The 27,880-nt window shown below is 42.5% G+C and overlaps 1 pseudogene across 1 annotated transcript in view; it reads right to left on the reverse strand.

The window, feature by feature from the left end:
- LOC308285636 overlaps positions 1-27,880 on the reverse strand; it is a 288,564-nt pseudogene that overhangs the window by 152,537 nt on the left and 108,147 nt on the right. Inside the window, exons 4-8 of the transcript XR_013963340.1 lie at positions 21,299-21,412; positions 16,440-16,622; positions 9,673-9,739; positions 6,701-6,817; positions 4,241-4,381 (exon numbers count right to left, since the gene is read on the reverse strand). The product of XR_013963340.1 is annotated as an uncharacterized misc_RNA (transcript). The remainder of the gene's footprint in view (positions 1-4,240; positions 4,382-6,700; positions 6,818-9,672; positions 9,740-16,439; positions 16,623-21,298; positions 21,413-27,880) is intronic.

The raw sequence follows: 27,880 nt of genomic DNA on the forward strand, positions 1-27,880 counted from the left end.
AAGCTTGTAGATCTGCTATTTTTGGCTAAAGTTCTCAGAATATGGACGCCAGGGGTCCCAGACCCCCTGTTAAACCCATTCCCTTCGAACTTAAAATATGGATGTGCGCTAATACTGCCAGGAATATCATTAATTTTTCAGTTCAACATTACCTGGCTTTAAATGGCTAGAGGCTGTGTTGGATTTAATATACCACTAGAGCGCGCCAACGATAAGCCTTTCAACATATATCTATGCTTTTCAAGGATGGAGTGATCACGTGGCCATAGTTGGCCTACTGCGTCCGTTAACATGGGCCTGGAGCTAACCATTAGCGTGGGTCCGTGTGCGCCACGTGCGCGCTTGATGGTGTAAATATTATGATGGCCCATCGGCTGGGACATGTATCCACGCCACAGACACTTCAAACCGGGTCAAAATCCGACGTAATGATGCGGCGTTATGTATTGTAGTGTGTATTGAAAACAACGGCTAGCATAGGCCATTTTACACAGAGGAGGCCTGAGCTAGCGGTGACGTCACGAACCAATCCTTACTTTACACGGTCACTCGAAACCATCGTACAAGGTAGGCAAGACCATTTATTCATCAAAAAATATCGCTCGGCAGAGAGTCTCCTAGTGAGGAAGTCGTTCTGAAAGTCGACCAGCAGGCAAGAAGTTAAAGACCTGATGATCTAGAGCAGGGGTGTCGAACTCATTTTGGGGTGAGGGCCGAATTGGATGAAAGGTGACTTGATGAGGGCCGAAACAGTCGCGGATTGGATGGCATGCACACTCGCGCACATGTTCGCTCTGTTTTTCTTCCTGTCGTCTCAGCCACTGCTATAGCTAGCAGTATAGCAGTATATATCATTTTACAAATTGTGTTCATTATCAAGTAAAATAGCTACTCTCATTATTGGTATTACAGTTGCAGTTAGGTACGAGAGATGCTATTTGTTTAAAGGAGTAGTTCATCCCCAAAATTACTTTTTTTTTCTTTGATTACTCACGCCATGGAGACTTCGAGTTCAATAATATATTTTTATTTTCTTTGCCGCATTACTAAGACAAAAATGTGATAATAGTACACTTCCCCCCATTGATTCCGGATGGGGACCCATCCGTAATCAATAGGCATGCATTTATTGTAATCAAATTTCTGTTTTAGGAATGAGTCTCCGTTGGCTCCATGGCATTTTGGGGGTGAACTACTCCTTTAAGAAGTGCCAATAAGAATAAACCATTTGATAATAGAATAATTCCTGATAGTCTCTGCTATAATTTGTAAATGGCTAAAAAAGAATATTATTGATGCAGGACAATAATTATTTTTATTGTATTTTATAATAAAAAGAATAAAAGTAATGAACATAATGGCATATTCAGAAAATATCTGAATAATAAAACCTTTACATTTTATTATTATTATATTTTTTAAATAAGTTATTTTCTTAACAACATTAATTTCCATGTCTAATATGTGTAATCTGTGAGTACAGTTCGAATATTGTAGGTATGTTCAGGTATTATTCATAGCCAGAGTGCCAGACCCCATTCCTAGCAATGCTGTCATCTTCAGAGAGAGAGAGAGCTGGTCACTTAACATTCCAATCAATCAACTCAATCACTGCCAGCTGGTGAGAGAAACCTAGTGAGTAGACATTAGTTAGGTTAATTCTTAAAACAATCATAACTCTTGACAGGAATGGGCTAGAGACTTACTTTTTTTTCTAAATGCGTGTGCAGAAATGTGTGCTCTACAAGCCTGGGGCCGGATTGAATCATCTTGCGGGCCGGATCCGGCCCGCGGGCCGTATGTTTGACATCCCTGATCTAGAGCAAAAGGAGGATGCAGGATTGCCCAAATGTGAAAGCTTAACACATATGGTGCCAACCCTGAGTTTCCCGAGATTGTATTGGTACCACCGCTGTGCCAACCCCGAGTTTCCCGAGTTTGGGCCGTTTTTGAAAAAAAAAAAAAAAAGAAATGTGTTAGGCATGATCGCGATCGCGAAATTGCATGTTTAACCCCCATACCAACCCATTCTTTCAAACATGGCAGCCATGTTTGTTTACATCTGAAGAAAACATAATGGCTGATAAATCATGAATGCCCGAACGGATTTCCAAGCGGATTTTTTTTGTTTGAAAGCTGTGAACAGTGGGCACACACGTGGTGCATCATCTAGGCATGGGCGTGCACGATCCGTGCACTATAAATTACATGGAAGTCTATGGAGACCATGGCATCGCAGGACATTGAAGAGAAAAAATCATAGCAACATAAGTGTTAATATTGGAAAATGTCTAAATGAGAAAATACTGACATGATGACAGAGCATTGCCACCAACACATACGTATACTGTATTGCCAGATATTGGCAGACACGTGTGTCGACATTCTCCAACATGACTGGGACAAAAACCTTGGATATCGCTGTATCTCTGTTTTCACCCCAAAAGGATCCCTCGTGGATTTCTCCAGGGAAAAAAAGGAGAAGTCAGGCAATGCTGCAATTAGGCTGACATACTGTATGTCAGCAGACATTGAAGTTCTGCATGTCATGTGGTAGAATTCCCCACTCCGTGCCTCAATCCCCTGAGCTCTCCTGCCTGCTCAAATAAGGGTTAGCATTCAACAGGTTTCATGTTTTACGGATGAGTGTGTGTGTGTGTGTGTGTGTGTGTGTGTGTGTGTGTGTGTGTGTGTGTGTGTGTGTGTGTGTGTGTGTGTGTGTGTGTGCGCATGCGCGTGCGCGCGTGTGTGTATATATATGTTACAGTTAGATTGGGTAACTCAGTTAGATCGTGGTAAGAGCACTCCTTTTTGTCGTTCACCACACACCAATCACCACCAGATGGCGACAACAGCCATTCACTAGTGTAGGCGCTGACGTCACTCGTTTGCGACTCTCTTTCCTTGTTTATTTACTAGCCTAGCTCGGCTGTGTTTAGCCATTAGCTTACTATGCCTAACTCTAACCCTAACCCTAACCTTAACCTCAGTAAAACTATGCCTAACCCTAACCCTAACCCTAACCCTAACCTCCGTGGGCCGACGCTACGTTGTTGTTGCCTTTGTTGTGGATCAAAACGACCGCTTGTTCCGCCCCGCGCCGCACGACGAGCGCTCCGGGTCTCAATTTCACCGAACCTCAAAAAAAACGTGACATATACACTGTATAATTATTCAATATGAAGCAGGTTTGCTTCAGAAAGGGGTTTGCTTCAGAAAGGATCCTTGCATGACAGCAGAAAGATGTAGGTATCGCATCGGCTTCCCTGATTGGCCAGCCCAACCCTCCGGCTTCTCGTATTGGCCGAGCTTTGCGTCACGTTTGTGCAATACTGTAGGCTACTGTACGTTGTAGCAAGCACAATAAAACTCCATCCGCTTACAGGCCAATGCACGACATGTCTGTACCTCTTTGCCCGCGGGTCTGTCTTTCTCCTCCCCCATGTACGCCATCAACACGATGTCAGCTATTTCTGACGGCATCTGCAGGGGACCACCATATCTCAATTCAATATATAGTCCAGTGGTTCTCAAAGTGAGGCCCAGGGACCCCCAGGGGTCCTTGAGGAATTATGGGTCTGAAAGAGTGTGCAAATGGAACCCAATTGGGTTCCATTTGCACACTCTTGGGATTTTATAGTACTGTATAGATTGGGGTCCCAGAGATAGAAACTATCAAATAGGGGTCCTTGGCATCATGCAAAGCAGCCAAAGGTACGGCTCCTCCATACCTCCAACCCCTCCAACCCCACCCGTTCACTCAGATCAGCCAACACAGGGATGCTGACAGAACCCTCACTAAAAACCCCGGGACAAAAATTCACTCGTCCTAGACAATTTGCCCTCCTGGCCCCCAAACTGTGGAATAAACTCCCTGTCGCACTTAGAACTACAGACTCACTCCCTAGCTTCCGCCGTAGACTGTTAAGACTCACCTCTTCAGACTCCACCTAAACCCATAGCACTACTGTAACACTCCCCTTCCCTCGGTGACCACACATGAAGCTAGATAGCATTTTTAGGTTTAGAAATGTTTTTTACTGATTAGGTGCGTGGTCTACCTATGTTATTGTTTTTTTCTAGATTGATATTCCTATGCATTTGTTGTATTGTTGTTGATGTACTGACAGATTAGCCTGCTTATTATATTGATGTATTACCTGCTTATTGTAAGTCACTTTGGATTTAAAGCGTCTGCTAAATGCGTGTGTGTGTGTGTGTGTGTGTGAGAGACACTCACCACCATGCCCGTCTTGAGCAGTAGGTAATGCACAGTCTGGGTGACATCTGCAGCATGGATCAGGTTGTGGTAGGGGTTCTTGTGTTTGCTGTAGCCCACCTCAAGAGCCTCCACGAACGACACCACCGCAGAGATAGGGATCTGAGTGCAACATCAAAGCATGGCCGTCAGTTAAGAGACGCTGTATAATAGCTTAAAAAAAGAACACTAACACAGTGATAATAGCTGAATCAGCCGGTCTAGAAGGTCAGCGACTTGGTGTTTGCCAACGGGCCTGAGGTCTTAGATGCAGAATAGACCCAAATTGAGATGTTTAAACCCCAATTCTTTGCTTCTGGGGGTCCCTGGAACAAAATATTTTGAGATGGGGTACGTGGCCAATACATATCATTTTGGGGGTCCTTGACATGAACTAATGATAGCAACACACGCTTTTCTTTTTTTTTCTTTTTCTTTTTTTTTTCATGAAACACAAAATCACCTTTTCTATAAATATAAATTATATAAATGAGTCACTTTTGATTACGGAGCGATGATATGTTTCAATTGGCCCATACGCTTGTGGTTTCAGAGCTTTCTGGTGTCTCTGTAGCTATTTCTGTGAACTTCCAGTTTCTAGAAGCTTCATCAGGTGGTATAGCACCTGATGAAGTGGCGTCGTGCTAATAAAGAATTATGCAGTAAGCAGTTGTCCATCGTAGTTCCCCGAAGTGTTGCAGTCCCTTCTTATGGAAGGTCTCTCATTTTTCTATATTTGTATTTATAGATATTTGTTATGATCTATTTTATATTTATTTGACCTCTCCTTTCCATTGGAGAGATGAGGTGTTCAACAGGCTATTTTCTGATTGGGATAATCATGCATGTACAGAATTGTCAACACATGCACTGAGCTTTTATATGAGATACATAAAGTGCGGTTCCTGTGGAAATAAGCCGTAGAGCTTTCTAGGATCTCCTTTTAGTTGCCCTTGTACCAGTGATTTGTGCTGTCATGAAACTGTACTTTTTTCTATTGCAAACTTCTAATAAATTCTTCAATCAAAAAAACTCAGCAGGAATATGCAGTACATCATAATTGCCATACTATCATGAATCATGAGTGATTCATTTCAGTACTTTTACTTAAGTACTGTACTTAAGAACAATTTTGAGGTATCTGTACTTTACTTGAGTATTTCCAATTTCTAATACTTTTACTTCTACTCCACTACATCTCGGATCCAAATATTGTACTTTTACTTCGCTACATTTTTTAAAAACCTTATATAAAAAAAAACATATATTAACCATTTTAGCCTTATTTTATCCCTTGGCTATTTGAAAATAGCTGATCTACAAGCTCACAACGCGTCGCGATGCGACGCATTGTGAGCTTGTAGATTTGCTATTTTCAAACATTTTGTACTTTTACTTTTGGCACTTTAAGTACATTTTGATGCCAATACTTTCATACTTTTACTCAAGTACATTTTGTATTCAGGACTTTTACTTGTAATGGAGTAGTTCTATATTGCTGTATTGATACTTTTACTTAAGTATAAAATGTGAGTACTTTTTACAACACTGCAAAGAAGCAGTCCTGGTATCAGCTCATTACTCGACGTCATTCACTGCGACGTCTTTCTCCGCCTCCTCCACTCAGTGTGAAGTGTCCCCATGCCTTAAAACCAATATGGAACATTTTGCTGAAGCGATGACCCATGGAGACAGAGCGTGGCCAACCGTTATGACAACCCTGTCCCCTGTCTATCTCACGATATCTCTGCAGAGAAACTCGGATGAATATCAATCTGACACTCAAGATAAAATGGAATCTCGTCGGACCGAGAATAGGCATAATGAAGTGGAGCACCGAGTCATCTTCACAACGAGCGGTGAATATATTTGCGTTTTTGCCAACATCCCAACAGGGGCGTCAATTGGGTATGGCAGGGGTATGCAGCTGCCATACCCTAGGTCCAGGGGTGAAAATAAAAGTTCTGGTTCTGGCGATTATGTTGTTAAATTACAGTCAAATTACTACAAATGCAACATTTTACAAAATGGTCACTTTAACAAGGTATTATAATTATATTCTCCACACTTGTATTCTCCCCATCTTGACAAAATAGTATATTCCCAGGTTCCGCAGGTCAGCTGCACAGGTGCAATTCATTATTGTTAATTGTGGCACGTTTACTAACATGCCAAGTTTAGCTGCACTTGTTCCAGGCTGCCATATCCAGCCCAAGAAACCGTAGAAACGTGGGGGAAAATAGAATGTACTTCTTAAAAAAAATGTATCATGCCTGTTGCTATTAAAGGTATGGAACATGACTGGTGTCTTGCATGTGCGCGAAGGCGCGCATGCAAGACACCAGTCATGTTGCCATACCTTAGCTTTTTCTGAACTGACGCCACTGCATCCCAATGACTCAGAGAAAGACACAGGACAGTGGGGGTCCCCGATGACTTTACCTTGAAGCGGCTAATGAGATCGTATCGCGTAAGCAGCTCGTAGAATATGAATTTGAGTGCGTGGTCCCCGCTGGCCTCGTTTAGAGTGAACACGTCAAAGGACCACTTGTCCACATGCTGATTGGAGACACAGAATTAAAACATTACAAGTTTTGCATCATGAAATACTATATTATACATATCCTCGTTGTCGGGTGGAAACCTTGTAAGGTATGTTCAAAACCGTTTGTTTTGTGTTTATCATTTTTAAAATGATTTTAACTAGTGAAAACAACCGATCTACAAGCACACAACGCCGTTGTGTGCTTGTGGATCAGCTGTTTTCACTTGTGCAATGGCCTTGTATGATGAAGCAGTGCTTTACTTTACGAAAAAATGTACCAATTCGAAACTTGGAGATACAAGGTTTCTGCCCGACAGTGACAATATATATGCTCACACACACACACACACACACACACACACACACACACACACACACACACACACACACACACACACACACACACACACACACAGTTTTATAGACTATATAAGCATTAAAATCCTTTTTTTCTTTTGGTTCACAGGATAAAACAAGAACATCTGTGCAGGTTTCAGATTGACAGGGAGCCAATTCCATTCTTTAATGGCTTTACAAGAAAAGGCAGAGAGAGCCTCATTTAGGGAGGCCACAGCTTCTCCTTGAAGCAGACCTTGAAGCCCTTCTCATTTGCCGATTCGATACTGTTGACCATGAAATCTTCATAAATCACATGAGAGCTGGGTTGGTCTCTCAGATTGTGTTCTAAACTGGTTTCAAACATACAGTACATTACAGGAAGGACATTTTTCATTAGTCTTGCAGAACGAATGTGTCAGAGAAATATGACATAACTTGTGGTGTTGCACAGAGAGACAGCCGCTGATCGGACAGTCCATGTCCGGACCGCCCAAGCGGACACGGACAGACTGAGCGGGAGCTGATGTGTGAGGTAGAGCTGGGATACCCGACCGAAAACCCGACGGGCTCCGGGCCGGGTTGGACGCATTTTCATAATTAATTGTCGGACGTCGATTCGGGTCGGACATATTTTTGATATAGCCTCTGCCTACCTATGACATGCATCATGCACTCTCTCTGATGATGCACGCAGCGTGCAACTCCTGTGTGGCACTGTGAGTGTGTGTGTGTGTGTGTGCGCGTGTGTGTGTGTGTGTGTGTGTGTGTGTGTGTGTGTGTGTGTGTGTGTGTGTGTGTGTGTGTGTGTGTGTGTGTGTGTGTGTTCTGCTCGCGCTAATGCTGCACTGCAGCTGCAGCCACGGAGACAACTCTGACCACGGAGAAAAGTCCCACCCTGAGGTAAACGCGCTGTGGTTTGGAAGTGGCGTGCTGCTGAATGGAGCTCCTAGCTTGTGTTCCCACTCCTGTCCCTTGCATTGGATGTTTATTTTTCGGCGCTGTTGTGTGGAGTCGCAGTGCACTGTGCCAGCCTCGTCCGTCCGTCCGTTTAACACACATCACATCACTCAAGTAAATCCTGGCTTATACTTCTTCATCACGGCGTGTTCCGTGACAAAATGTGGCTGATCTGCAAGCTCACAACGCCTCGCATCTGCGACGCGTTGTGAGCTTGTAGATCTGCTATTTTCCAGGCGCAGAAACTTGCAGTCAGACGTCCAGCGCAGCGCAGCGCAGCGCAGCGCAGCGCAGCGCACGTTATTATTTGTATTATTTAATAATCGACCTACTATTTAAACACTTTCACAAGCCACAGTGTGGCTTAATATTCACATTAAGGGTAACAAGCAGGCATACACTGTACATTAGAACAAGTTTGCTAGTGAGTGTAAATAAGTGGCTTCCTCAAAGAAAAAGAAAGGAGGGGGAAAGCGTTGGAAACATAAGGTTCGGGCCTCAGCGCGGGTCGGACGCATTTTAATGATTAATGCTCGGACGTCGATTCGGGTCGGACAAAAAACTGTCGGACACGGGTTCGGAACGGACAGAAAAAATGGGCCTGATCCCAGCTCTACTGTGAGGACAGGCTGTGAGTGTGAGCGGGAGCTGATGTGTAAGGACGGACGGACACTCGGACGAACGCTCGGACGGACGGACGGATGGAAGGACGGATGGACGGACAGACACTCGGACGGATGGACGGATGGACGGACGGACGGACGGACGGACGGACGGACGGACGGACGGACGGACTGATGGACTGATGGACGGACAGACGCTCCGAGCGTCCGTCCGGGTCCGCATCAGTGTCAGGGTAGTCACAAAAGCCTGAGTAGACGATAAAATAAAAAAATAAAAAATGAAAGTGGAATATCCCTTTAATTCTTATTCGCTTTCTCTCTCTCTCTCTGATCTAGACCTCCTGGTGCGGAAATGAATAATGCATTTATTATGCAAATTAACAAATATGCTTTTTTATATTTTTTATAAATACCTAATCAGCTAGCCTTTGTAATCCCTAGTTCCTGCACAAGTCTGCAGATCACCTACTGCAGGCTTTACTAGGTATGGATATCCCTTGCCAAAAGAAAACTGGAGATGCAGCTTTCTTCAATCATGCTCCAAAATCTTACCTGAAGAAATGAGAGAGACAGACTCTGTTGAAATCTTTAAACGACTCTTCAAAACATATAATTCTAACCTCTTACAACGGGTACACCGACAACGGGTACACAGGCTTATTGCATAAGCGGGTCCTAACTTTAAGTTCCGTTGTTCCCGACTTCCATCGTTCCCGAGTACACTGGTCTAGTCTCTTTAATTAATGTTAAGCATTTAGAGCTTCATGTTTCGTATAAAAGGGGCTATAAATAAAGTGTATTATTATTATTGTAAGAATTACAGTAGTCCAATCTTGTATTTGTGAGTCCCTCCCTGTGTTGCGTGTGATTCTCAAATCCAATTGTGAATGCGTGTGTGCATGTGTGCGTACTCATGAATGTGCACGCATGTGTGCACAGCATGCCAATACCTTAAGCGCCGATATGACAGAAGGGGGGTAGCTGAGTCCCACCATGTTGGAGGTGCGTCTGTACATCCTGTTTGGGTGAGATAAAAAACATCAAATGAACGAAGCGGAGCTTAAACACCCATACGTCAAACCCTCTCCACCCTCCCACCCACAAAAAAAAAAGAAATGAAAAAGATAAATAAATACACGTTTGAATGCAACCTGTCACAGACATGACAACCCATTACCAAACCGTCAAAACACTGAGTTCAACTCTGAAGCTTTTATATGGTTAAACTAGGACCAAAACATGTGTGTACAGTATCTGCAGTGCAGGCACGTGCACACATAGACATCAAAGGGGGGCTTGAGCCCCTGCCCTTTAACTTGTCTGTAAAAAGTGCAGTTTTTACTATGTTGAAAGAAATGCAAATGCCCCCCTTTCCATGCCATACCTGAAGGCAGCATTCAAGAGAATTGCCATGTCCACACTCTCCTGAACTTGAATGCAGCATCTTATGTTGAAAGAATTGCCCTCTCTGTGCAGAAATCCATGCCGCTACGCCACATCTCCAGTAATTATGCTTAGTTCAGTGTGGTATCAAACACTGAAAATAGCCGACCTCCAAGCTCTGCGACGCGTTATGAGCTTGGAGGTCTGCTATTTTCAATATCTTCACCAAAAGGCCCTTTTAGAAATGTCAGCCCCTGCCTCTCTAACATTCTCTGCACGTCCCTGCTGCAGTGTGTCAGTTGCAAACGGCTTAAGACTCAAATATAACTAGGTAATGTGTACATACAGCTTTGGGTCTAATCACAACAAGATGCATCGCTGCAGGCGCAGACGCTTAAAAGAATTCCGCGGGCAAAACAGCGCGTCAGTGAAAGCCACCGCGGTGCACCTGTGGAGGGGGCCTGTGTGCATGACCGCGTGATAAAATATGCAGTTGTGATCAAAATAAATAATGAATCATAGGCAAAAAAGAAAACGTATTCTAGCAGACGTTGAACATTGAAGTCTAATCTATCTATAAATGCGACAAATCTCTGTCTGTTTGTTTGTAATCCGCGTATCTCGAGAACCGTTCGTCCCACCGGCTTCAGATTCGGCACGCGCGTTCCCCGCCGCCGCGAGGAGTGCAGTGCCAGGCCTCGACCCGACCCGACTCGCGGTTTTCCGAAACCGGCGCGAAACGTTCGGAATCTCCTTACGCGGAGCTGATTGTTGACATCAGGCTGTTCCTGAGGAAATCGGCTGACTCATTGTGACATCACTTCATAAAAGGCTCTGACATCACGTACGCCAGGAGTCAACAAAAAATCTCTGTGAATGTGTATGTATGTATGTGAATCTCGAGAACCGTTCTTCCCACCGGCACGCGCGTTCTCCAGATATGGGCATAAAATGAATCCCCGAATGCGGAGCTGATGTCTGACATCAGAGTTTTCCGCAACCGGTACTGTGTGTGCAGAGATCTCCATATATGGGCATAAGGGGACAATGGCAAACAGATGGTCAAAACGGGTCCTATGACAACAGGTATATTGGGGTTTGCATTAAAGGGTGGGGACAAAGGCTAACAGAAGGCAAACAGATGGTCAAAACGGTCCTATGACAACAGGTATATTGGGGTTTGCATTAAAGGGTGGGGACAAAGGCTAACAGATGGTCAAAACGGGTCCTATGACAACAGGTATATTGGGGTTTGCATTAAAGGGTGGGGCATTCATGGGGTCCGCTCCAAAAAAGAAAATAAAAGAGACAAAGACAAACATAAGACAAGCGACAAAGCGTGGGACTGGGAGGATGACTTGAATGATGCAGATTTAAGCAGGCTGTGTATTCTGCTTAAAGAAGAAACAAACAAAAAGCGACAGAGATCTCATATATGGGCATAAAATGGACGCAGATAAACAGATATCTCCATATACGGGCATAAAGGGACACAGACAGACAGATACAGAGATCTCCATATATGGGCATAAAATGGACGCAAATAGACAGATATCTCCATATATGGGCATATGGGCATAAAATGGACCCAGAACTATATCTGCAGTGATCTCCATATATGGACATAAAATGGACGCCGACAGACAGACAGATACAGATATCTCCATATATGGGCATAAATGGACACAGGCAAACAGATGGTCAAAACGGGTCCTATGACAACAGGTATAATGGGGTTTGCATTAAAGGGCGGGGCATTCATTCCCTATTTACATCGTTCCCGAGTTGGCCAGGTCGCCGACTAGACGCTGGGCCGCCCGAAGGGCGGCCCAGCTTCTAGTGTCCATAATTAGTATGCATTAGACATTGTTTCCACTGTTCCTATGGCTGGTTCCCAACCTGGGCTCTGGTGCCAAAGATTACAAGTCTGTTTGTGCAAAGTTCGGGTAAAAAGGAGCATCTGACAACTGGAGGTGATGTGTCTGTCTACACCCCTCCCTAGCTAGACCAAACAGTGTGATGGACTATACCAGGGGTTCTCAAACTTTTTTTAGGCCGTGACCCCCAACATAAACATATTTGAACTGGGGACCCCCACCCTGACAAGCACTTGGAATTGGAGGTATTACATTTAATGTGACTCGGTTCCACAGATAAATATTGTGAAAATAGCTGATTTACATGCTCACAACTTGTGAGCATGTAGATCAGCTATTTTCACAATGTTCGCCTCTTGCTTATTTAATATTTGACAGTTTGGCCAGTTTGGTATTAAAACGGTCTTGAAAGTCCTTAAATTGTCACTTTATAAATGTGCAGATACCCTGTATACACGTATACTGTGTGTTGGTTTGTTTACCATTGAGTGAGAAAACAATGACATTGAGCTAATCATCTGGGAACCCTACAAAATAATTTGGGGACCCCACTTGAGGTCCCGACCCCAAGTTTGAGAACCACTGGACTATACACACATAGGAAGAATTGTCAAGGACTACGGTGAGAGCATTGTATAAGGAAAAACATGGAAAAAAGGACGAATATTGTGGTACACGTGACCTTTTGCGATTCTAACGATTCAAACAGATCAACAATAGCCATGGGGAAACAGGCGAGTTGTACCTTTATTATGAGTCATAGTGCACAGCCAAGCTTGCCAAGGCCACATGTTTGTATGGTGATATTGTAATTTCCTCGCTGTCGAGGAAGGTTCAAGGCTCAGGTTTATTGTTGTGTATTGGTATACAGGTACTTTACGGTAAAAAAAAAAAAAATATATATATATATATATAAAATCAACATCATTATCTATGACGATTTTCCAGTAAATGTAATGTTTGCTAATGTGTTACTCCTAGATGATCAACATCCAATTAGATATAAAGATCTAATGTAAACATATTGTGAATCTCACTGGCTTTGTTCATGCTGTAACACACTGTTATTACAGTATATGAACAGTGTTTCCCGAGTTAGATTTTGGGTGAATGTACACAGCAAATAAATGTATAGCTGTGAATTTGCCCTGTTTCCCAAAGGAGTCTATTTTAGATTTATTATCAATAAATCGAATTGATTTGCCAATTATTTGGGGTCCCAGTATCCTCAAGCCCACAAGTGGGCCCCCGGCCCCTCAGGTTGGGAACCACTGGTCAACAGTAGCTGCAAATTGCGACACTAGATTTTTGTATTTATCTGATGAATCTAGGGTTGTATTAAACAACATCAAACTCACCAATATTGCGGCAATATTGCACCAATATTAAAACGAATCAAAACAACTTGAAGCAGTGACATGGGGTATTGTTTTGCCTTGTACTTGAAAGGCATCAGACTAATGACATAGGGTAGCCTACATTTCTCACCTTAACTCATTCTGTGCCTATCCCGAACATGTTCGGGATATGTTCAATCCAAAACATTTTTTTTTTTATTAATTGACTTACCCTGATCTGCTTGTAGAGTCGTGGGTGGTCCTGGCTCGTCCTACGCTAGCCAGCTAGCCATTTTACATGGTCCGACAATATATTCCATTAAAAATGGTTTAAAATACATTTTTGAGACCCCAATGTTCACCGAATGTTCAGCGCCGCTTCCGGAACGTAGTCCAGTGTGCCTATCCCGAACATGTTCGGGATTTTTAATGAAATGAATAAAATGATCCGAGGCCTTCTGAAGCCTGAGCCTAAATTTAAAATCCAGTGGTCCAAATCCTGGGGAAGCCATGCCGGCCGTGAGCCGCGAACGTAGCCGCGAATCGCCGCCGAATCCAATGAAAAACCACATCTTTGGAGGCCCATATCTCTGGATTGTGTTTTTAGGGATGTGGCGCGAGGTTTATTTACGGCGAAATTGCCGAAAAATGATCTTTAAAATGACAAAATGGGAATAGCTATTCTGTTAGCATTATAATCCGGGACCTTTCCATGACGTGCACGAACGTGAGCATGCGCGTCACTGCAACGTGAGTCCCCGGATGCTAATGCGCTCGCCTATGGGAGAAAGCCTGGCATTCTTTGGGGCCATCTAGGGGCTGGCACTGGTAGGGTTAAACAATGAAATGCAGACAGGCACATACTGCTATGTGTTTGAATGGGAAAACCTTATTTATTTATTTTAGCTTTTAGTCAAAATAAAATATTAAGATAAGAGTTTGTTTGAAAAATGTTTTGCTAAAATCATGCATGCTCTATTTCAATGCAACTATAACAGCAATGTTTAAAAATGTTATAGATTACAGTAGTAGACATAATTATTTTTTAAATAATATTATTTTTGTTATCACTTGGCCTTTTGGTGCATGGGCATCAATATTATATCCATATCATGATATTAGACTGGATAGGCCTAATTATCGTCTGTGATTTGGGATATTGTACTGCAGTATATGCCAAGTCTTATTTGTACACTAAAGTACTTGTTCTCTGCCTGGGAGAAAATGTAATTGTAGCAACTCAAATGTCTAGTTCTTAGACAGAAAATTGGTATGGGAAAAAACTACCTCTCCAAAAAACTCCCTCAAACCTAAACCACAGCATTGACAGCAACCAAAGGTAATTTGGGGAGACCTATTGATTTAATTTGAAGACAAGCCATTAATTTGAAAGGTATTGGTAGGAAACACCAGACAGGTGCATGCACATGAACGGGGGGTTCTTGCATTGTTTGTTTGTGTGTGTGTGTGTGTGTGTGTGTGTGTGTGTGTGTGTGTGTGTGTGTGTGTGTGTGTGTATATATATTGTTTTCTGCAGCCTACCTACCTAAAAAAAGGAAAAAAAAGAAAACTGGACTCGGCTCGGTCTCGCCTACCATTGGTCTCGGACTCGACTCGGACTCGCCTCCCATTGGTCTTGGACTCGACTCGGACTCGGCCCCCTCCCAGGGGCTCTTGACTCGGACTCGACTCGGACTCGAACCCCATATGACTTGGACTTGACTTGGACTCGCTTTAGGTGGACTCGACTACAACACTACATATGACGCTAAAGTTTCTCTGGTTCAGGCAGAACCAAACCAATGAGAGTCGGAGCCTCGGAGGAGGGGGTGGGTCTAACTTTTGAAAATCAACAGAAACAGTGGAGGGAGGGGGGAGCTCAGCCAAAGCTCTTAATTGCTCCCTTTTGAACTTCAAAGGGGGTTGTGCTTACCTCGTTAGCATCAAAGACAACAACCTGTTTGATGCCTGTCAAAGAGGGGAGGGGGAGGGGGGAATGTTTTTGTGTACACACAAGTTAAACACAACCCCTCCCACCAGATCTCTTGTGATTGGGAATTTCAAATTTCAAATCCCCTCCCCTTTGAAATCTCTTGTCAAAGGGACAATGTCAGACTCAAGCTCAGCGCAGAGTCAGGCTAACTCATAACATATCTACGGTGGATTTTTATGAAACAAACACTTTGCAGATAGAAAGAGGATAATTCAATATTTCCATGGAGCCACAATATTGGTGAATTCGACGTTGTTTATACAAAAAAAGAAAAACGTTTTGATGCATTGCATCCCTATGGGAGGTATTGCAAACCTAGATTCATCAGATAAAAAAAATCTAGTGTTGCAATTTGCGGCTAGGTCTACAGAGTAGTACAAGGTTTTTACAACCTGCATTGTTGCTACGGCTGCATTGTAAGCGCATGTGACCATAACAACATCTTGAAACCTTGAAACCAATTTCTAAAGGGAGAGAATTGCATTGAATTCTGTAGAAAATGCAAGTCTAAGGAGAAAGAATTGACAAAGTGCTTCAACTTGGCTGCCAGCCAACAGGGAGTACGAGGGCTGATGGATTGAAAATGCCTCGTTTTGACAGAGGAAAGACGTTTGTGTTATGTGACGAACGTCGATATGAATTATTAAAGGTTGCATATTCTCATTAAATGGCAGCGGTAGACGGACTGTGTTTGTGTGTGTGTGTGTGTGTACTAGGGATGGGACGATAAGCGATGTTACCGTTTATCTTGATAAAAAACACTCACGATAATCTCATTGTGGAGATTTAATTTATCGTGATATTGTCCTCCGTCATGCACTGGGATCAATTCACTTTTTATTTGCCGAGCTGCAAATCCGGTACCACTCTATAATTGCTAAAAAGGTACTTAAAATATACATACTTGATACAGTCTTTTTTTCACTCTCTATCAAATGTCTTTGCCAAAAAAAGAGCCGTCTACAAGCTCAAAACGCGATTTTTTGGCAAATGTTCCGCCGCCAGGATAATGGATTTTGATGATCACGATAATATCGTAAATCGCGATTTATTTTGTCACAGTAATGGTGATATGACATTTTCATATTGTCCCGTCCCTATAGTGTGTGTGTGTGTATAACTCTAACCTCTCGACAAATATGCCCGCCTGCACGGCGTGCACGATGCTGCGGAAGCGCGGCTTCTCCTCGGTCCTCCGCAGCATCAGGCCCATCTGCCTGGTGAAGGTGGACGCCAGCCAGTCCCGCACCTCCGACGGGACCGACTCCGACTGGATGTCACTGAGCTCGTCCTCTGTGTCCACCAGTCGCCTGGAGGGAAGGGAGAGAGAGAGAGAGAGGGAGAGAGAGAGAGAGAGAGAGAGAGAGGGAGAGAGAGAGAGAGAGAGAGAGAACATGGCCAATGATGATAAACTCCCATACCGGTACCTGCTGGGTGAAGTAAAACGATGTGCAAACACAGCAGCAAGATTTGTGAGCTGCTGTGATAGGAGAAGTGGAATGGAACCCAACCACCTTAAAAAACATTGTATATTTCCATGGTGACGTAACCTTTATGCATGAAAACTGTTACACCCTTTTCACATATTTTTTTTCGATTGTATTGTATTATATTGTATTGTATTGTGTACACTTCTGTTTTGGCGATGTAAACGTATGTTTTCTCAAGCCAATAAAGCCCTTTGAATTGAATTGAATTGAATTGAATTGAAGAGAGAGAGAGTGTGTCGATATTCATTGTGTACATTGTGTATTGTGGAGGGTCTCAGCAATAGACATTTAATTTACACTGTCCACGTACTGACGCACGCACGCACGCACGCACGCACGCACGCACGCACGCACGCACGCGCGCGCGCGCGCGCGCGCACGCACACACACACACACACACACACACACACACACACACACACACACACACACACACACACACACACACACACACGTTCACTCAAATGTTATTAATTGATGATGACTGTGATCTATTATATCATACATTAGAGCTCAACGCTAAGCAGCAAATCAAACGGCAAATGTGCTGCCAAATAAATGTCAAATAAAGCTTTGATCTTCCTATATCCTGGAATGGATGCTGGTTATTCCATAGCTATAGCCTTCATCTAGCTTGGTTCAGGAGGACATGGGCCGGGCCTGATCCTATCTGGCAGTGTTGAATGTCGACTGTGAACTGCTGACACAAGAGTCAGGGCTTCTAACGACGCATTCCTATAGGCACACACGCACGCCGTGTGAATCCAGCGGACAAATAGCCATTACTGTACATGAGGGGAATGTTTGAAAGTAAAGTGGCAAAGCATTTATTTTGAAAGGGAACTAGGGAAGTAGGGCTGTCACGATTATGACATTTTACATGACAATTAAATATCACTCAAATAATTGCGATTAACGATTTAATTGTGTTTTTTGTCGTTGACAATTACATTTCTGTTTGGCTTTTAGGCTTTGAAGTTGCACATGGTAGATATGACACATAACCTAAATATACAAAGAAATTACTGACATATTTGACAACTTTATACTTAAAAAAGAACATTGATAGTGATGATATATAAAAATATTAATGGTGTCTAAAATAACGCGTTATTAACGAGTTAACGCACTAGCCTATTAACGGGATTCAAATTTTTAACAATTAACTCACTTAGCGCCGAGCGACTTTCGGGGCGACTAACTAATGATGGCGTTTAGTGCCGAGCGACTCGGAGCGACTTTTATATAAAAGCATTGTTTAAGCTTTTAATTTGGGTTGATAGACGGAGCGGAACGGTTAGCTTACCTTCGACTAGCATACAGATGAAAACCGTGAAAAAAAAGGATACGATTATGACGTCACCTTTAAGCCATAGCTTCCTGTTTACGTAGGCCTCTGTTAGCCGCTAGGCTCAATGCAAACCATCCGACCCTCACGTAGCTTCACTAGGTCGGATTTTGATTCGGAAACTTTCTGTGTGGCATCTATATACGTTCCGATGCCCATACCAATGGTGGTTTGAGACGATCAAGCACGAATTGAGCAGTATTGAGCTCAAATGGCGGCCCGCGGCCTGTCCATTGAATGTCAATGGAGAGCATGTCATTGTACCATCCTGTTATCTCCTGAACCTTGTTTTTTATTCTGACTTAACATGGGACCATGGAAAGTCTATTGGCTATGGCTCACTCTAGTGGTCATCCTGTGGCATTCGCAGGCACGTGTACCTGTTTATGTAATGTGATTTTGGGGATTCAATATAGCTATTTCCTGGCGTTATAAGCGCAGATTCATATTGAAATCTGGCTCGCTCGGCGCTAAGTGAGTTAACGTAAAAAAAATTAAAAAATAAACATTTTTTTTTTTTTCTTTTTTTTGCCTTTTTTTTTTTTACCTTTGAGGCTTCCGTAGCGCTCCCTCTGCGCAGTGCGCTCCGCATCTCAGAGTGTCAACATTATCTATAGCCCAGAGCAGAGCTCAGCTCAAAGTCAGGAACGGACGGAGCTTAAGCTCACTGTGTGTGAGACCATGAGTGTGTGTGTTTGTCTGGAAGCTGGGTTGAATGAATGATGAAAAACACAGTGGAATTACTCATCTACAGGTGCCTTTAGAAAGCAACCTCCCCCTGCTGTTAGCCTGTTAGCAAGTTCGCTAACAGTTAGCCTCCAGATAGCCAGGACTACTGTCTGTAGTAGGCTACAGTATGTTAGCGGCAGCCCCCAGCTGAACACTGTAGGAACGAAATGGTGTGTGTGTGTGTGTGTGTGTGTGTGTGTGTGTGTGTGTGTGTGTTTAGTCAGAATTTGAGCCACAGACCACCATTTGATTAGATTTATTCTCCCAGACCCCAAAAATAAGATCTATAAGGGTCCATTTGGTTTACCAACTCTCCATCATTTAGCTGCAGTGGTGGAAAAAGTACTCACATATTGTACTTAAGTAAAACCAATACTACAATGTAGAGATACTCTGTTTCAATTATAAAAGCCCAGAATTCAAAATGTACTTGAGTAAAAGTATGAAAGTGTTGAAAATAGCAGATCTACAAGCTCACAACGTGTCACGATGCGACATGTTGTGAGCTTGTAGATCGGCTATTTTCAAACAGCCTAAGTATACAACATGGCTAAAGTGGTCCATGTATGTTTTAAATATTATAACTTACCGGTATATCTGAAAAGTAACTAGTAACTAAAGTTTTCAAATAAATGTAGTAAAGTAAAAGTGCAATATTTCGATCTGAGATGTAGTGGAGTAGAAGTAAAAGTATTGGAAAATTGGAAATACTCAAGTAAAGTACAAATACCTCAAAATTGTACTTAAGTAAATGTACTTAGTTACTTTACACCACTGTTTAGCTGGAACCCCCTCAAGGACCACTGGTTGAAAACCACCACTGCCTTAAATTATGTAGTGCAGAGGGGTTATCATTTATAATATAATGAAATAAATAACATTGAGTTTATAATGTATTGGATACATAATAGTATAATTATAAAAAAATACATTTGGATGCATCCTGCACCAAATATACAACATATTATGCAAGTTTGAGCCAATAAAAAATATATTTTTATTATGCGATTAATCGCGCGATTAACTACAGAAATCATGCGATTAATCGCGATTAAAAATTTTTATCGTTGGACAGCACTAAAAAATATATATATGAAGATCTTTCAACATGGAAACGATTATGAAAAATAATCACGATTATGTCAAATGATTGTGATTAGACAGTTAAATCTGTGAGAGGTTTTCTTAGATTCATTTACATTCCATTTGAAGATCCATCTGCCTACGTGATAGACTAATTTACCACCACAGGAACTTTAGGCTACTGCAAACTTTATTTTAATGAATTTAACTCGCATAGAAGGGGATCACTTATTGTGGGCAGTATATAGATGCTATTATGAACTATCACTGTCATCTTCTGGTAGAACAGCATTTTAATGGCAATTATAATTATTGGGTTTGTCGGGTGCAAATAATACCCGACAAGTCTCATACTGTATCTCTCTGGCTTCTCTCCTCTTGGACATCCATCGGGTCAGTTATGTAACGTCTCGGAACCAATCGGATCTCAGAACAAATTTCACAGTTCCATTAGGTAATCTCGGTCTGTCATTATAGACACTTAAAAGATCTTTTACCCCCACCGTAAGAGCAAACGTGTGAGTATGAGGTCTCTCCTAGTGGTTGTTTGTGGGCACTTAGATGGAGACATGGAGCCTGAAAGTGAGACTGGCCTTATTGATCAAAATGGAGACCACTGTTGATAAAAGACCGGTTGGATCTAAATATTTGACACTTGGTCCTTCAACAAACGCCAGGGTTCCCGAGGCTACCCGTGACCAGACGCAAAACAAAAGCTGACCGGGCCTTTATTTGCAGTGGTTCACATTTTGATTCGTAAGCATTTTGTCTCATGACATTTTTACCTGACTCACTTACAGGTCAATGTTTTGCTTGAATTCTTGTTGTATTATTACTCTATTTGTGCCCTGTTTTAACTTGGTTGTTTATATCGTTGTTCATTGTACAGCACCGTGTAACACTGTTTTGAAAGATGCTTTATAAACATTTCCTTACTCACTTAGTTACTCGCCAAATTGCGTAGTTATCTTATAACATACAATAGCACAATTGGTAAGGTAATGGTACTGTAAAGACCGACAGTATACTGCATGTTTACTACTGGTCATATACACGTCTATTAGGGCATTAACGAAAAAGTCGAAAAGTCGACTCAGTCGACTTCATTACACAAGTCGACTCCCACCAGACAAAGTCGAAAGTCGAAGTTGCTTATTGTCAAGGATGGAATGATCCAATATTACAGTGCTACATTACATTTGGTATTACATGGTTCTATTGTGAAAATCATCAAACAATAAAGTCGACTTCAACTCAACTTTTTACTCCAGTCGACTTGCAAAAATCACAAGTCGTTAATGCCCTAGTATCTATCTATACGTAGGGGTTCTCTTACCTCGTCTCTTCGATGTAAACTGACTCCAACACCGTCGCGGCATATTCAAGGTTTTTCTTGAGGTCAACAAGGGAGGCCTCTCCTCTCTCGAGCTGTTTCACCAGACACCTCAGCCTGGAAGACAAAGCACATCAATCATTCAAGACACTTGTGTCACTGACCTAGTACTCTCTGAGCAAAGAAGCAATTGACAACATTCAGCACAATGCACACCTAGTTGTGGTTCCTTGCTCAATATGGACAAGATTTGAGGTTTGGCTGCAACTTTAACCTTATGTCCGTTATAATTTTAAAGTCGAAATGAAATCAAAAATACGTTTTTCACACTTTTAGCGCTGCCTTGCGTGACGCTGTGATTCTGAGCGCCGATCGTCAGCCCGCCCGTCTTCACATATTAATGTCTTCAATGAGTTATGGCCTGCCTACTTTTTGACCGTCAAATCACTTTCACCCAAGTGCTTTGTACCTCCTTTCTGGACCGTTTCAGGAGGAACTGCGTCACTATGAGGAAGTGGAGTGAGTGGAAAACTTGGTTCATTGGCTCTTTAACGTGACAGTGTACAATAGTGTACAGTTGCTTATAATGTGCCACTCAGTCAGTGTTGTTCATATTTGTGGAGTACATATTTGTGGAACCTGTGTGTGAAATATCTGATACTGTAACTGTAAATATCAGGCCTTTCTTTTTAATAAACACATTGTTGCTTTATCTTTTCAATAGAAATCTACTTTTGTCTGCGCCTCAAAAATCAAGGTGTTTATAAATTAATTCAAATACGCTCAGCAGAAGAAACAGAACGGTCTCCCAGACAACAAGGCTATTATTGGCGTGGCTCATTGATTACCATGCAATTTAATTAAGCCAAGGGAAAAGGTGGCAATATGAATATCTTATTATAAATGCTTCCTAATACAGTTCATACTCTTTAAATGGTCTAAGGACACAAATGATGTGCCAGATATTTAGGAGAAAGCAGCAACCTTAGTCTTTCTGAAAAAAATTAATGAAAGCCTACTCAGGTGTTCCAATCCGAGGCAGACAGGGATGTACCTTTAAAAGTGCCATTGTGACAGCTGCCCTTTAGACAGACAAAGACAAGGTGACTGTCTAACACTCCTCTGACCATGTCAATAACAACACCTGATAAATGTCACCCTAGGGGAAGTGGCTGCCATGTTGACAATGGATACGCCCTGCACTGACATCACAAACAAATGGACAAAGGAAAACAACACAACATGCAATGCTGCATCTCCACAGAATCACTGGCCATGCAATCTAGTTGCATGGACTAATGATGGCTATTAAGAACAGCTGTGTGCCACTGAGATTCCCTTTGAACAAATGCAATTCCTTCTCTTTGAACAAATGCAATTCCTTCCTCAATTAAGTCTATTATTTATCACATGGCAATTTAAAAAGAAAAAAAGAAAAGAAGAAAGAAAATATCCTGAGTAATAGGTATTGTGTAACACTGCTGCTAGCATGCTGTGCTACAGGAAATGTATGTTGAAAACTAAATGAACTAAATGGTATGCTTTTGTGGAGAGCTTTTCAGAAGATGTCTTCTAAGAGAATAAAATGAATGCCCCAAAAGCCCCAGAGTTACAGTTTAGATGTTTTTTTAGACTGCAGTGGAAACACTCAAGAAAAATACTCGAGTAGCACATGCTGCCGATCCCGAGTATACTCGTGAAAAGTACTCTATTACTGTAACGGCGGTTCTCCTACCCTGTTGGTGCGCGGAAGGTCCTGACACGATCGCCCTCGCCGATTCATCATCATCACGGATCCACGAGCACAAAATAGTAATCCCATAACATTGAGGCAGACGGGGAATCTCATCTTTAATGTCCATTATCTCAAAACAACACTTTCAAAGGGAGGATGGCAGTAGATTCTCGCTTATATAACACATGTTAAAAAGCACCGATCCGCCGTTACACAACAGTATGTTGATGACGAGCGATTCCGGTGAAGGACGTGATGACGTCAAACCGGAAGTGTTTACGCTATGGACTTCTGGCCTTCAAAATAAGACAACGGTCGTGGATGCAGCCTGCGGGAGGCACGCTGGACATTTTAATCCGTTAATTTCTGGAGCACTAAATGAGTTAAACAAGCATAAAGTTGAAATACCATATTAATAAACCAGTAAGACATGAAAAGCGACCTCGCCCGTCGCACAGAGGGCGAGGTCACGCAGGACGGAATTCGCACAGAACGGAATTCATTACAAATATATATCGGACCAGTTACCCATTTATGGAGATCCCTGATACCCATACATGGAGATCCAAGTATAGGCATAGGCCTATTAGAGCATTGCAGTGTGCGTGGTTTACTGGTCCCACTAAAAAAATATCCCGTTCATTTTACTCATAGACTTTCACGAAAATATTTATGACAATTATGTTAAGCCTAGAACCAAGCCATCCAGGATTGCAGTGAATCATGACCATAAAACCTTTGTTTCTATGAAAAGAACATTTTGAAAATCGCAAAACAAAGGGTAGTTATTAAATGTAGTATATGATTATTATATGTTTTGTGTAAGTGTATTTATCATATAACATTTGATATTTTAATTTAAATGGGGTAGGCAATATAAGCTACAGCTTCCGCCTATACCTTTTTGGACCTTTTTGGACTGTTTTTGAATGTGCTTAATAACTACTGTATGCATTGTATCAATTGTCTGAAATGGTACCAAAATAAACTAACCTAAACCTAAAACCTAAACCTAAATAATTGATATAATTGATTATATTAAAATATGTTTTCACATAGGATAAAAGGTTGTATGGTTCTAGACTCAACATAATTGTAAATATGTTTGTAAAAGTCTATGGGGAAAATGAATGGGAGATTTTTTAGTGGGACCAGTAAACCACTTCCGCTGCGATGCTCTATACAGTATGGGCATACAAGGGACAAGGATGGAATGTGATGTCACAACGTGATGTCACGGATTTCCAGGGTTTGACCTTTGATGAGGTGATGTCACAACAGTGTGATGTCACAATGTCAACGATCACAACAATGTGACATTGAGGGCGTTACGACCAGGGACGTGCTGGGCCCCTGATTCAGCCCGGGAAAAAGAGTTGGAGAGGCCCTCATTGCGCGCTATAGAGAGAGATATAGTAGCTGCTGCTACTCAAAGATTTGTCATTTCAGATCATGACAAGTGACAAGCCAGTGGGCCAATTACATGAGTTATATTTCGTCGTTGTCGGGTGGAAACCTTGTATGTCTAAAACCGTTTGTTTTGTATTTATCATTTAAAAAAATATTTAAACTAGTGAAAACAGCCGATCTACAAGCACACAACGCCTCGCACAGCAAGGCGTTGTGTGCTTGTAGATCTTACTATGTTGGCCGCCCAGCCCCCAAAATGGAACGAAAGGCCGACATTTTATTTCAATTTTTTTCCTAATGGCCGGCCTGGACCGGCCGGGAATGAACCGGCCGTTCGGGAGTTGTCCCGCTTTTCCCAATGGCCAGAACGTCCCTGGTTACGACTCTACGACTCTATGGACAAGATGTGCCGAGTATGATAATGTCTTTGTATAGCCTGCTATAGCCACTTAGTCCCAGTCAAGATTTTGAGCTGTTTTTCTCAACTGATGAGTAGGGAGTTGTGTGATATTATAGATGGTGTCGGGAGTTTTGGATGAATCAATTGGGCTGTCAACTAAAACAAAATGTGTTCATTTAAAGCTTCTGTTATTGCCAAGGGAGATGATAGATCGCGTTAAGAGCACAGGCCTGGTACAAAGAAGTGTACTTGGGCAAAGAGCCAAGTAGGGGGGGAAAAAACATTCACTTTGGACCAGGGGAAAAACTCTTTCTCAAGAGCAAAGACTGTGTATTATGCATTATGCATTATACCTTCAGTCAAGCTTAAGAAAAGGGGAACACATCTTCTTCACTGTCTCGTTATAATCTTCTCTTTCTAGTTTTGGAATTAAATTGAATCTGCCAAAATGATGCAATGTAGTAGTAATACTCCAGACATTCAGGTACAATTTGCACTTTGGGTAGTTTCTTAAACTAGACTGCACTCCTGTTTTGTTCTGTGCAAGTATATCCACAATCAACCGAAATGTGTTGAATTTTGTATGAACGCTAAGATCAAGAATTCTGATTCAAATTCAACATTCTTGAATGACTGATTTAGCTGAGACAAGTGTCACAGTGCATGGGACTTGTATTGAAATATTGAGTTATGTTCTAACCAGTATCATTGAAACTTCGACCCTCCTACCTAGTATTGCTGTGAGCGACACCCACAGCCATAATACTAGAGGGAGCGTAAACAACGATGTGGCAACACCCACCTTTAGAACAAACTTGAATATATTCTCCTTCTACAGCACTGCCACCCAAGTGTGGAAGGCTCTGACCCCATCCCTTAAAAAATGCGGTTCACTGACTCCCTTTAAAACAGCCCTGAAAAGTAACCTTTCAGAATGCCAAATAAGGGGGAGGTAATTATCACTTTTCTTAGACAGTCGACCGGACAAAGTGAGCCTCTCTCATACATTATGCTGCATTGGACATAAAATAGGCACGGATATTATTATAATGGTCAATTACATAATCCAGGGAATTTACTAATGCACATGCACTTTGCAACTTGTTTACTTTGGGTCCAACTTCATATACAGTATGCCTCTTGATGGGGATGCACTAATAATCATCTTCGAAGGTATGTTTGGTACCCTTTTTTACTAAGTCTAAAACCCACTGAATGTCAAAGAAGACCTCTCAACAACAATTACTGATGTAGTAATTGTCTTCACATTGTCTGTTCCTTGTTTCTCAATCCAAACAAACTGGCCAGTTCCAAGTGTCTGTCTTCAAACATCATCCCCATTAATAGCTCTGTAATGATGCTGGTTGCTGGGTTAAATCAACACGGTGACAGAGAGAGGCCCGCGACGAGAGGCAATCTGCCGGCATGTGTGTGTGTGTGTGTGTGTGTGTGTGTGTGTGTGTGTGTGTGTGTGTGTGTGTGTGTGTGTGTGTGTGTGTGTGTGTGTGTGAGAGAGTGAGAGAGAGAGAGAGAGAGAGAGGGAGAGAGACACAATGATAGGTTTATTTCCTTTGCCTCACAACGTGGGGGATGAGTGCCAAGCACGGGAGATTAGTGACGGAATTTTAGGCGCATGGTCTGCCTCCTCTATTTTTATTAACTGCGTGCAGACTGTTGGCCTTGGCTGACCCGCGAGGAGTGAAGAACGTAGAGGGGGGGGGGGGGGGGGGGGGGAAGTGAAGAGGTGTCGGTGCCAAACTGCAGCTCTGCGCTTCGAGAGTTTTGACCTCTGTGCACAGCATGCTGTCACGACGACAGCCAAGAACGGCGGTGAAAACGAGCTACATTGAACGGGGCCAAGAGAGCAGCGTTGCAGCGTATTCCCCGGGGGGGCTCTCTCCATTCCGACATGTCGCCACTCCGACAGTGACTTCTTATTGTCGGAGTGGCAACACGTCCATAGAGGTTAAGGTTAGGGTTAGGGTAAGAGATAGGGTTAGTGTCTGTCGGAAAGGAGACATGTCGGTATGGAGAGATGCACCCGTACTCCCCACCTCCTCCTCTCCGGAATAATGTCAATGTTCTCCCAATTTCACTGTGAGGGAGATGAAAAACCCTCTCCCCAAAAAAACAAGCTCTGTCTTCGACTTGACAAGCGACGTCTGCAACACCAATCATTGGCTGCACAGAGGAGAGACTGGTGTGTGTGTGTGTGTGTGTGTGTGTGTGTGTGTGTGTGTGTGTGTGTGTGTGTGTGTGTGTGTGTGTGTGTGTGCACGTGTGCATGTGCGTGTGTGTGCGTGTGCGTGTGCGTGTGCATCAGGGCTCCAGACTAACTTTTTTCACTTACGTCCCGGGACCGTCCCAAAATACAAATTGAACCGTCCCCAAATGAATGTAATCCGTCCCAAACAATAATTAAAAAAAAAAAAAAATTATTGCAGGTCTATTAGTATTAATAATATTTATTATTATTGTTATTGTTGTTATTATATTGTTGTTGTTGCTGGTGAAATTGGCTTGACAATCCTTTCTATTTTTCTACTGTCATTTGTGGCTTCTAAAAATCTTACCTCAGCCAGTTTGCTGGTGTGATTGTTATATACGGTAAACTAAAGAACCAATCATGCACGACTGTTGGAGGAATTACGGTAAAACTGGGTTTGTACTTTGTCCGTACGAACGTGTTGCGCGTTAATCTACAAGCCTAAAACTAGACGCATCCTCGGGGCTTTGAGGGCTTTTAGATTGTCTATATGCTCACCGCACCGCACAACACCGTCGTACTGAAACCAGTGCCATGCTTGATCGAGTGGAGACGCGTGCAGTCTGCTTTTTGGGTCCATTGTGCTTCACAGCAAGCGGTTCAGATGAACTGTAGCCGAAATTGAGTTATTTATTATGAGCGGACTGGTTGTTTTTGAGAGTTAAATAAGAGACGATTACTGGAGAAAATAAGCCGCCACACAGCACGGGAACGTGAAATGAATGCCAGCTTGCACGGCTGGTTGTGATGAAGTTGATTAGACGAACATAAGTT

The sequence above is a fragment of the Nannobrachium achirus genome (genome assembly GCF_963921795.1).
Source record: "Nannobrachium achirus genome assembly, chromosome: 5".
Lineage (NCBI taxonomy): Eukaryota > Metazoa > Chordata > Actinopteri > Myctophiformes > Myctophidae > Nannobrachium > Nannobrachium achirus.